Source organism: Plectropomus leopardus, chromosome 17 (genome assembly GCF_026936395.1).
Source record: "Plectropomus leopardus strain MGB_pleo_1.0 chromosome 17, ASM2693639v1, whole genome shotgun sequence".
Taxonomy (NCBI): Eukaryota; Metazoa; Chordata; class Actinopteri; order Perciformes; family Serranidae; genus Plectropomus; species Plectropomus leopardus.
Window position 1 is genome coordinate 28,069,555 of NC_142192.1, and position 12,119 is coordinate 28,081,673.

The 12,119-nt window shown below is 40.0% G+C and overlaps 1 long non-coding RNA gene across 2 annotated transcripts in view; it reads left to right on the forward strand.

Annotated features, from left to right (window-relative positions):
* Window positions 1–12,119, forward strand: part of LOC148186683 (uncharacterized) — a 34,244-nt gene that overhangs the window by 16,114 nt on the left and 6,011 nt on the right. The window contains exons 3-4 of one of the 2 annotated variants that reach the window (XR_015779500.1): window positions 240–359; window positions 2,963–3,452. This is a non-coding gene — a long non-coding RNA (uncharacterized LOC148186683). Of the gene's footprint in view, window positions 1–239; window positions 360–2,962; window positions 3,453–12,119 lie in introns of those variants that run through there. The other variant, XR_015779499.1, reaches the window with a different exon arrangement.

Below are 12,119 nucleotides of genomic sequence, written 5' to 3' on the forward strand. Positions count from 1 at the left end.
CTTAGATTTCTGAATAATTCCTGAATTAAGTCGACCAGTGTTCATCTACTCATTCAAGTCTTTGCAAGAAACTTTAATGGATAAAAGTAATTTAAAAGTTTGATCTGAGAGAAAAGAACAAATGCAGCTGTAATCAGTTTAAGGTCCAGTGTGAAGGATTTAGGGGTAGAAAGTGTATATAATCTTCATTTTTATGTATTCATAATCACCTGAGACCTAAAATCATTGTGTTTCCTTAGAATGAGCCCTTCATACGGAGTGGGTCCTCGTCCGCCATGTTGCACCGCCATGTTTCTACAGTAGCCGAGAACGGACAAACCAAATACCGGCCTTTTGTCTCTCCTAATTGTTCCCTGAAGGTGAGTGGAGGGTTACTACGTTGCTTGCAATGAAAAGCTCATCGCTAGACGCCACCAAATCTTACACACTGTAGGGATGGATACCGAAACCCAGTAAAAACAGGCATCTGTGCAGAATTATTACAGAGAGAGCAATCTCTCAAAACATCTAGTGAAAGTGCATCACGCACAGACACCATTTTTGACCACCTAGCTCATGGTTCATATCCTGTTACCCTACCCACTTCAGGTATGTTATAGTCTATAGAAGTGATTCGCTCAAAACAATGCTATTGCTGAATGGTAATTTCTTTGCTTTATTTATGAAAATAAAGCAAAGGTTGCGTAATTTTTCTTCCTTGTTAATTTTTTTTACTGCAAACCCCCCAAAAGCAATAATACTGCTGTCTTGATGTACTTATCCCTACACACTGCTCCTTTGACCTCGCTTTGCACTTTCATTATGGTGCATTAGCCATATTGTATATTGACAATTTTTTGACAAAAAAAAAACAAAACGGTGCTCAAGGTAGGCTGCTACTCATCGGTACACAGTGCTGGCACTTGTACACTTTACGTTTTAGCAGTCAGCAGTCAGAGCTTGCATGAAGCCCACACTGTAACTAACTGCACTCCCTGAAGAAATATTATCACATTTTTGGAAAAAGCAATATCAGAGAGAAGCAGACAGAAGGGTCTGTTTGAAGGGTATATCCAGGATATGAACCTCACTCAGAGGCAAAAACAGGTTAAAAAGATAAGGACAGTTAGAAAGCTAACTGACTGTAGGCTACAGATCACAGTGGGAAAACTAAACCACCACATAACCAGCGATTGAGACAGAAGACAATGAAAATAAAGGCAAACTTGTTTGGGGGGGCAACTACCGTTCACCTGCACACACTGCAGTGACACACAGCTGGGTGACCATCGACAGTTTCCTTGTTTCCCTTCACTGGTTCCTGTGAAGCAGGTTAGGTCTTTATTTACTGTTAAATAATAATTTAAAAGCAGAAGCAGCACGTGTATTCATAATGTCATGCATCCATCATCAGTACATCAAGTCTTTCGGTTCTTTTTGAGTTCATTGACCCTTATCTCAAAATATACCCGCCTGCTCAGACTGTAGTGTTAACGGAAAAAAAGTCCTATCTGTCTTGTTCTGTCTCGCCTCCTGCTGTGCAGGACGTATCCACGTTTACTCCCCAAAAGGACATTTGAGAGTGGAAGAGTGATCACTTTACTGGCACCTTAACTGCTATCATTTTATTTTCTGACTAATGAAAATGTTAAAAATCAGATTTATATTAAAGGTATCATTTGGATGTTTGTTAAATGCACTTATTTTCTTTCTTGCCAAGCGTTAGATGAGAAAATCAATACCCTTCTGGATATAAGAGTGGTATCGATGTTCTCATCTAACTCATGGCAGGAAAGTGAATAAGCATACCCTGAAATGTCAAACTCCTCTTATTAAAGACATTTCACAGTGAAGCTTAAAATTGGGAGAAATCTTTACTCTTCACGTTTATATTTTATCTTTCATCACCTTGTCAGAAATTAGAAACCCATAAAAATGCATCACCCCAGAGCAAAGCCGATGGCTTAGATGAAACATTGGATTCACAATTAAACACAGTTTTATTTTGCTCCCATAGTCCTGTAACTGCAGTGTTACTCAACATATGGCCGGGGGGCCAAATCTGGCCCCTGATAGGAACACAGGTGGCCCCCCCCAACCATTTTCTAATTAACAATAAAAATTAAGTGATTCACGCTTGGAATAGTTTTTGTACTTTTAGTTTACATAAGGTGTCAGAGTGCATAAAATAGCATTTAAATAGAGTTTGTTTATTAAAAAAAAAAGTGCCAGTAAAGGATCGCCTGTGCCCCCCAGCAGAGGTCATAGCTAAGCCCCTAATGCCCTAAAATCCCAGAAATGTCCTGAAATGTTAGAATCATCGAAAAAATCTTTTAAACATCATAAAATCCTAGAAACATCCTAAAAGCCTAGAAATGTCTCTAAATCCGAGAAATGACCCAAAATCTTAGAAATCACCTTAAATCAGAGAAACTTCCTAAAATTCAAGAAACGTCCTAAAATACGAGAAATGTCCTTAAACACAAGAAATGTCCTTAAAATCCTTGACATATCCAGAAATTCTTAAAATGTCCTAAAATTCTAGGAACATCCTAAAATTCAAGAAACATCCTTTAACATAAGAAATGTCCTAAAATACGAGAAAAAACCTAAAATACGTGAAATATTTTAAAATCCTTAAAATGTCCTAAACTCTTTGAAATGTCCTTAAATCCTAGTAACATGTATGGGGCTGCTGTGATGGGCCCCTGGCCCCCTGTCATTTTACAGAAGTGGCCCCCAAGCAAAGCAAGTGGAGTATTTCTGCTTGACGAAAGATGTCCAGGATGTAGTTTCAGCCGTCCTCCAGCAGAGAGAGCAGTTAGCTACAGAGTGGATACTGAATCTGAGATGGGGACAGACAGCGAGTATGAGGAAGACAGAGGGAGGATTGTCACACAGAGAGACAGGAGGGGGGAGGATAAAGGTCAAAGGGAGGAAAAGAGGGAGAGCTCCTTCACACCTCATCACACTGTCTCTTCAGGTACGCCTGAAGGTCAAAGCCACACTGACAGGAAGAACAAGAGCGTTTCTTCTCCTCCTCCTCTCCTTTGTGTCCATCATTCACACCCACCTACGGTCTACATTAACTACGGGTGAAGTCTTTTCAGTGAGTAGCACGAGTGGCGTTGTAGAATGAGATTCCTTCCAACAGCCCGACATCTTTCTGCAGAGCCGCAAAGTGTTGGCTCCACCTTGTGATGTAAGGCATTATGCAACGCTCACATTGTTGCAGGCAGAAGGCACATTTGGGAAATCATGCTCTTATGCTCACTGAGGCAAACTGTGAATCGATTTTTAGTGTCTCTCAGATCAGTCCTCGGAAAGGCTCTTTAATTATTGTGTTGTTTAATCGGAGAATTAAAAGCAGCACTGTAACCAGAAAAACTGCACCGACGATGACTGAAATCAGCTGTATGTGTCGCCCCTTTAATTATCTCCAAGTACCCGTTTCTCAAAGTCTCCATTAGGGGTCTCAGGAAAGGTCTTTTACTAATTTAATTACAGCAATGTGAAATGGCCAGTTTGATTCTGACTATATTATAGCAGGAAACAGTTCTTCCAAAGCATCATTCATCATCCTTTTGCTCTGAATTTCATAAATATACAGCCCAAATAATAACAATAAATGTGCTATATCTCTCAGCTGTTTAGTTCATGACACTCTGCTGGTGGTTGAATCCTTGTCAGTATTGACAAAAATTTAAACATTTATGTTTTTATGCGTGATCTGAGCAGCTAACTAATGCTCTCTCCAGCAGGTAGCCAAAGAAATAGGTGTCGACTGATATTGATTTTTCAGGGATGCTGATTATAAGTACTTCATGAGACCAATAACCTATTTTTGCATTGCAAATGCATATCGGAATTTTTAATTTGAAGTACAATAAATTTGTTTAAAGGCCTTTTGCAAGTCAAAACATTCAACATCATATACAGCAAGTTCCTGGCAACTTTTTTTAATGAATTTCAGTGAAAATTTAAACTTAAAAAAATGAATGAATAAAAATAGCACCCTGAGGTTTTACAAAGTAAAAGTTCCTTCCATGCTGACACTTTCTCTGCATGTATTGCAGACTGCTTGAGTGTAAAACGCACACTTTTTAATTGATTTAATTTTTAATTTATTTACTTATCTGCGAACATTATATATGTAATAAAGCACTGATGCAGATAATCGGCAAAATGCCAAGCTGAGACTTACACGTTCTTAAATGGCCCTTGTACTGAGGATAAATGCTTTTAGATAACACATTTAGTTAATAATGTACCTCTCATATTTTAGTAAATGCATCTATTAGCTGTAGAAAACCAAGCCTTTAACTGTAAAGCATGCCAGGCGAGTATACTAACATTAATAACAACATTATTTCATAATAGTAAAAGTTGCCAACTTGATGTCGTAAATGCATAAACATGGCGGGCAAAAGTCAATGTTTGGTCAATGGTGAGAAACTTTTTTTATTGATTAATTTATAAAATAGTTTTTGACCTCATGTATAGTGAAACGTGGTATTAATGTTAACTGCTGTCCATGTAGAGGTGACCTAGATTAAATATAAAAATTTAATATAGAAAAAAATTAAATATAGATAACTGGAATCAACTATCAACCTCTTGTTTAAACTCTCTTATCGTTAAAATTCAGCCCATCTTCTTTGAAGCTTCCGTGCTGTTCCAATCTTACAACTTCCCAACTCTGAATCTACAGCCTCCCAACATCACATGAATGCAGCGTTAGACATTTAATCTTATTCCTGTTGCAAATCTCTACTCTGGCTGGAACATTAAGAAAATAAAAAATTGCACTTTTCTTATTTTCGAAAAACAGTCACCAACAAGGCCCCTGTGAATAAGGCTGCCTTATGTCTCATCTATACACGCAGCAACCAAGAAAAAAACTGCCTTTATTCTTGACTCAAAAGGCTGATAAGTACTTCACCTGCAGTTTCAAGGCTGTCAGGCAGAGTATTAAATATTCTGTGGAGGAAGATTAATCGTACATTCAGTGGTAAATTGCATTTATAGTATGCAGCAGGTGTCTACTGTATATGCACTGAATGTCAGGCACATAAATCTGCACTCAACTGTAAATTACAAAGACTGTGTGTGTATGTGTGTGTGTTATTGGGACTGAAGGCGTCTTTATAACGAGCGACACTAAATCAGATCTCTGTTGCTGCTAGTAAGTAAATATGGACTCTCCCTCTTCTCTGGCACAGCCTCAGTCTCTCTCACCTTTCCGTAGTGTATCATCGATCAATGCCTCCCTCCTTCTGCTCATCCGTTTATCCATATGTCACTCCTAATCCTTCCTCTCTGTTTAATCTTTTAGATGTCTCCGAGCAGGTGTATCAGCAGCCCAGTCGCCAGAATCAAATGTTGGCATTACACATTACTGCAAACCACAGATATGTTAACATTTGTGTATTTTATACTGTACGTATAACGTCTTATACGAGCTGAGGAGGGGATGGTGGATGGTGGATGGTGTGACACATAGGCGAGATGGCTGCACAGTTGCAACCAGAGAAAAATGTTTACATTGTGCATTTCTTCAAACCAGGCATACATTACATTTGCACATTATTATGCAGTGGATACATTTCAACAGTGTTGTAGATTAAGTGTTTCTACATTTTGGCACAAACACCATTTGGTAATGGTTAGGAAAATATAATGTTTTGACTTCAAATACTCGATTGGAAAAGCAGATGTCTGAAACAACAGCTTCTCTAGCTAAAAAGCCGTCAAAAATGGCTCACAAAATCACAACAGGTTTTGTTTGTTGGTCTTGAACAGTGGTTGGCAGGCATCTCGCCTAAATGTCACATTCCTGTGGGGTGCGTGCCCTGTCTGTCTCTACATGACGACCGCCGGTTACTGTAAAACGTAAAGGATGGGTCATAATTTCTGCTTATAAAACTCTCTTTGTGGTCGTATTTTAAAGGACGACAGTCTCAATTGTATGCGGTTTGCAGAAATGCATAATATCGACCTTTATTTTGGTGACTGAGTTGCTCTCAGTGGGCTTTATAACGTCATCTTCATACTGTTCTTGTCTTTTCAGAACAGCTATTCGTTTCTTTCGACTCTGCTGCACCGTAGATTCAGATGAATCATATCAGCCATTAAAACGCCTCAATACAGGAACTCCATGAGCTGAGCTGCTGGAGGAAATAGTGCTCATGAAGGAAATGCTCATGATGATGTTGCCTAATAAACTGAAGCGCTTAATGTGATAATTCTCACAATTTATCACATTTTAAGCACAAACTTCCACCTGTAATAGGTCGCAGTTTGTCTGCATGGAGACGGTTTTATGTTCTGGAAAATCAATGTGTGGGCTAGGCTCCTCCATTGTCTAATTTTAGTACTTTTGGCACAGATTAATCTGATATATGTGTGGATATGAGAGCTGAACTAATCTCCCTAGTAAAATATGGACCCTTGACTGATTTTACAGTTTGTTTCGTGTGCAGATGATGTAGCACACTTCTCTAAAGCCTACTCACAACTTTAGAGTGATTCTTCTTCAGTGCTCTGCTGCACACAGAGAGCAGAAGTGCTCTGATTTTCAGGATTAGTATGTGCGAGCATGCCTCTCACTGACAATTCAGTATGTTGGGTTCTGCAAGAGGAAAATTATGATGCAGAGTGAGACATCATCTGAGAAAAGTGCGCCATTTTAACTGCAGCAATCCCAAAAAATTCCCCGCCATCGAATCTGTCGCCCCCCCGCCCCGCCCCCACATCCCTCTTTCAGCTTCACTGACAGCATCCTGACACACACACACACACACACACCACACACACACACACACACTCCCATCCCTCACATTACACTGCCATTTGCTAATCTCTCCCTCCATTCATTGTCATCATTTGTATCTTCTTTTCATCCTCCTCTTCTTCACTCAGAGGCGAGGGAAAAATGGTGATAATGATCTCCATGGAAACAGCCCAGCAACAGGCTGGGTCCTGGCAGCCAATCAGAGCCTGCGTGAGCGCTGCGTCTCATCCAATGGGAGAGGCAGTGGAGGGGGTGTGCTGGGGGTTTGTGGGCCCGTCAAGGTGAATGCTCAGGGAGGCGTGATCAGGAACACTTACTTCCTGGTTGGACTGAAAATTTCAGCATTTTAGTTTAGACATTTTTTTTAAAACAAAATATTAAAACAAGTAGACTTTTCTGTTACCAGATGTGAATTGGAAATGTACAAAATACATTTAAATTTACTTCTGAGCAGTAACTTTAGTAATGGGAGAATAGTTACAGAACCTGCCAGTTAATAAGATGGATGCTAAACATTAGAGCTGCTGAGATTTCATACGTGTGTGAGAAAAGGTGTATGTGGTAAAATGACAAAAGCCACAAGCCTTTTCTGTCTTCTTAACTCTCCCAGGTGTAATCATTAGGAGTCGGGGAAAAAAACAAAGGTTCTCCTGAGAGGAGACGGAGAATTAAGGAGCTCTGTTGGTGAACTAGAGGTTTTGCTTAGCGGAGACAAAGCAGTAAGCAGCACTGTTGGTTGAAAGGAGGTTTCCCTGAGAATAGACGGAGAAGTGAGTATCTCTGTTGGTGAAGAGGAGGTCCTCCTGAGAGGATTCGGAGCAGTCAGAAGCTCTAATAGCATGTTGATGATAGGAGGTTCTCCTCTGCAGAGATGGAGCAGTGAGCAGCTCTGTTGGTGAACAGGAGGTTCTCCTGAGAAGAGATCGAGTGATCGCCTCTGACTGCGTGTTTGAATGGGATGTTCTCCTGAGAGGATTCGCAGCAGTGAGGAGCTCTAACAGTGTGTTGGTGAACAGGAGGGTCCTCCTCTTCAGAAACAGAGCATTGAGGAGCTCTGTTGGTGACGAGATGTGTAACCCATATGAAGTTTTTTTTTTTTCGTAATCGTTATATTTACGTTTTCTTTTAAAAGCTTAATTTGCTGCCTTCTTAAGGCCCTTTGTAATGTGCATCTTAAAAAGTGTGCCGTAAATTGTGAGTATTAATATTCTGATCATGACTATGATTATTATCATTAGGGCCCAACCACGGACCGCAAGTTGTACAGTGAAGGCCCTCTTGAAACTGATTTTTCAAATAAATTGCCTTTTGGAGGGCTATTTCATTTTTTTTTAAAATCAGTGGCACCCCCTACTAATTTTCAACGAAGCCGCTCCTGCAGCAAGTTTCATCTAGAGCATGTGTAACACCCCAAGACCTCAGTTTTATGTGAAATTTTGGTGCATTTTTGGCCATTTACAGGGGTCCTTCTTTTTCAAACTCCTCCTAGAGATTTCATCCATTTGACTTCAAATCTTGTAATCTCCAACCAAAGACCTTTGACACCAAAAGTTATCAGAAGCTTGAGTTTTCGTCATACCGTGTGACCGTGGCGAGGCGTCTGGTTTACATGTTCCGCCATGAACCAGGAAGTAAACAGGAAGTGGTAGTAGTCTCAGAATTGGGCAAAAAACCCTTAAGACATTGATACTGGTATATTGTGAATATTGTGAGTTTTTGCCAATTGGCGTTCCAGTGGTGGGGTGGAGAATTTTGAAAACATGAAACAATTTTGAAGACATGAAATCGAAAACTGTTGTAACTTGACACCAGAGTGTCAGATCTTTACAATATTTCACACATTTGATGAGAGTGCAGGCCTGAAGACATCTGCAGTACAATTTGGTATCATAGTCATAGCGCCACCTATTGGTAACAAGAAGTTACCCGCGCAGTTAACCATTTAATGTCTTCGTATTTATCATATGCATGCTTAATGGGAGAAATGCTAATGTAAAGAATCTGCTGTCTTCGTCTATCTGCCCTCATCTTTGAATGCGAATATATTTCTCCATGCCATTTTTCTACGCACCTATTATTCACTCTCTCCGTCTGTGTCCACACGTCTTCTACACTGTCATCCTGTCATCCAATCCATCCATTACCAGGACAGCTGTGGTTACAGTCTGATGGGCTCTCCATTTTAACACCATCTCCTGGACAGCACCATCTAAAATGGTTCCCCTTCGTGGAAGCTGTGATTTAACTTTGGGTGAAGGTGGCTGTGACAGGAACGGTAATGGGGAAAGTATTTGATTTAGTACTTTAAGGTTTTATGTTTCAGAGACGTTGTCTCAGCTGCTGTGCAACTTATGAATATATAGATAAGAGTTGTACAATGACGTGTTAATATTCACTTCATTTATATGCAAAACATTTAGACATTCAGTATTAATGTGCAGACTTGCAGCTGTATCTGGATGAAATATGTTCATATTTGGATGTAAAATGAATTATCTGTTGGGATTAGATAATTTCTCATAACTGGATGTTCCTGCTTCCCACTCCCACTCTCCTCGTGCATCCTTGTCATCCGATGTCACCCTCACCACATCTATGAATGAATCTGCAAGAGAAAGCGAGTGAGCAAAGGGAAAAAAACAGAGAGAGAAAGACAGAGAGAGAGAGAGAGAGAGAGGGAGAGAAGGGGAGATGGCGAGTTTAATTTTAGACTCAACACGGTAATTCCCCCTCTTTTGCCACGGCTTCTATAAATAAACTTCACTCTCCCCCCTCCACCCACGCTATCACTGTTTGATGGACCATAAGAGACGGGGAGGGAGAGAGGGAGGCTGAGAGGGTGTTGCTTAGCAACCGTATCCTGACTTGGCAGGCCATGTGATCAGGAGATGACTGGCAGGGAATGTGGTAGTAACACACTTGTGCCTGGAAGCAGGGTGTGCAAGCAAACACACACACACACACACACACACACACACACACACACACACACACACACACACGCACACACACACACACACACACACACACACACACACACACACACACAACTTTGCACTTAAAGACGGGGAAAGGATCTCATACAGATATACAAGACGATGTACAGCAAAGTTTACAGCCTGTATTGATAAGATCATTTACACATCAACAGCTTCGCCATTAATTTCGATTGCACTGATAATTCAGAGGAACTCAGCAGCAAAACAACAGACAGTTGACGGAAAAAAGTCCCGCTGCCTGATGCTTTTGATTTAACTGCAGTGTTATGTAACACAGGGGGGACTTGAGGGTTTTTTTTTGGAGGAGGGATAATGGGCGTGTTGTTCTTTTAACGGAGGAGTGCGAGAACAGCACCTGAGCCTCGAAAAGCATCATTTCACTTATGAAAGCCAGTGACTAAAAACAACAGGACATGAAAACTGAAACTGAGTGACAGATAATGAGACGCCTAAGTGAATATGAAATATGTATTTGTTTTTTTACTAAACTTGTCTTTCATTGCCCTGATATTTATGTGCTGTGCTACTGGCAGCAATTATTTGTTGATGTATGCCTGCATGTTGTGCTGAAAATAAACAACAATTGGTCATAAGAAAAAAAAGAAAAAATACGCCTATGAGTAATGTTGTGTCAGCAAAACTAGAATATTTTGAAGGCTAACTGTTCAAACATATCACAGCAGATTTGATTTGTATTTATAAACCATATACAATCATGTACAATCTCTTAGCAGATTAAGTCCCTATCTATATGTTTTTGGAAACATATTTTTTAAATGTCTCAGAAAAAGAAGAATTTTCAAAAATCTCATTACGTTGTATCCGTGTGGACGTGTAAAACAGCAAGTTTGGGAAATTATTACATTATCTCCTCAATTTTTGCATGCCCGTAGTTTCTCTGGAAGCAACTTATACGACACAGTCTGGCTTTTGTTTGATATCTAGTCTCGGCAAAAGACATGTTGTTGTGCATTTGCGATCTGTTGTTGGCATTTTTAGGTTGTTAACTATCAACATGAATGCCGCTGTCACACTGGATGTCCCTCTGAGCCCATTCAAACTGTAAAAGTTTTTTATTAAAAAAAATATAAATTGCCAAATATTCATTTAGAATGGCCAAATCTGATTCGACTGATATAATAAATCGCGTATAGCCCTGAGGTGTTTTGGAAATGTTGGCCTGTAAACTTTACCACCTTGCTAAGGAGGGACCGCTATATACAAGCTATGTCGGCAAGTTGTTTTCTGTATTCTGTATACATGTAGTAAGGGCCTTACAATGAGGAGGTTTCAGATTAGGTAGATTAGATCAGGTAGGAGGCCCCGGGGAAGACCCAGGACACGCTGGAGAGACTACGTCTCTCAGCTGGCCTGGGAACGCCTCGGGGTCCCCCGGGAAGAGCTGGATGAAGTGGCCGGGGAGAGGGAAGTCTGGGTTTCCCTGCTTAGGCTGCTGCCCCCGCGACCCGACCCCGGATAAGCGGAAGAAAATGGATGGATGGAAGGTTTCAGATTCAGGAGAGTCCCAGTTGACTGTTGATGTAATTTATTTAATGTATACAGCACATTTCATACATAGGGATTTAATTTATAGGGACCACAAAGACAAAGAATATTAAATAAAATGGATGGGCAAAAGTATGTAGTCGTATATATATTTTTATTTGTTTGTTTCAGGAAAATGCCGCAGTGATCATGAATAGATTTAGAGATACACTCCTGGCAAGCCACAAATGTTTCTGCGATTTGTTCCAGCAGCGTGTGGCTCAGTGAGTAAATGCTGATTCACTGTGTTGTGTGCTGACTACAGAAACATTTAACGAGACAGATCCAGGAAAGTCCAGAGGGTGTTTAATATTGTACAAGCAAATCAGAGATGTTGAGTGTTTTGCCCTGAATGACTTATAAACGATCTGCAGCGGTTTAAAACGAGTGCAAAGATCTCACAGGTCGGTTGATGTGTTCAGCTTTATTAGTCCTCGGTGAAGCTGTGGTAACAGTGTAGCTGTTTATCTGAAAGCTTTGTATGAAGATTATACTGCTGTTGTGTATTGGTCAGTCTTGAAATACTCCTTAAATATAGGAAATAATCTATTTGTATTGTCATATTTGGGCACAAGTCCTGTAATGGATGATTTTGATATTTTTATAATGATGTGTAATGATTTGAATATTTTGAAAAATGTATTTATCTCTTCTTGATAAAACTGCACATTAGTTTCAGCTTTATCTCGATTAAATCCTGCAACTGTAAATTAAGCAAATTGCCTAATATTAGTTATTAACCCTTTGACACCTGTACAAGAAAATAACCTGAAAATTAGAAACAAATAAAAAGTTGTTGTTTT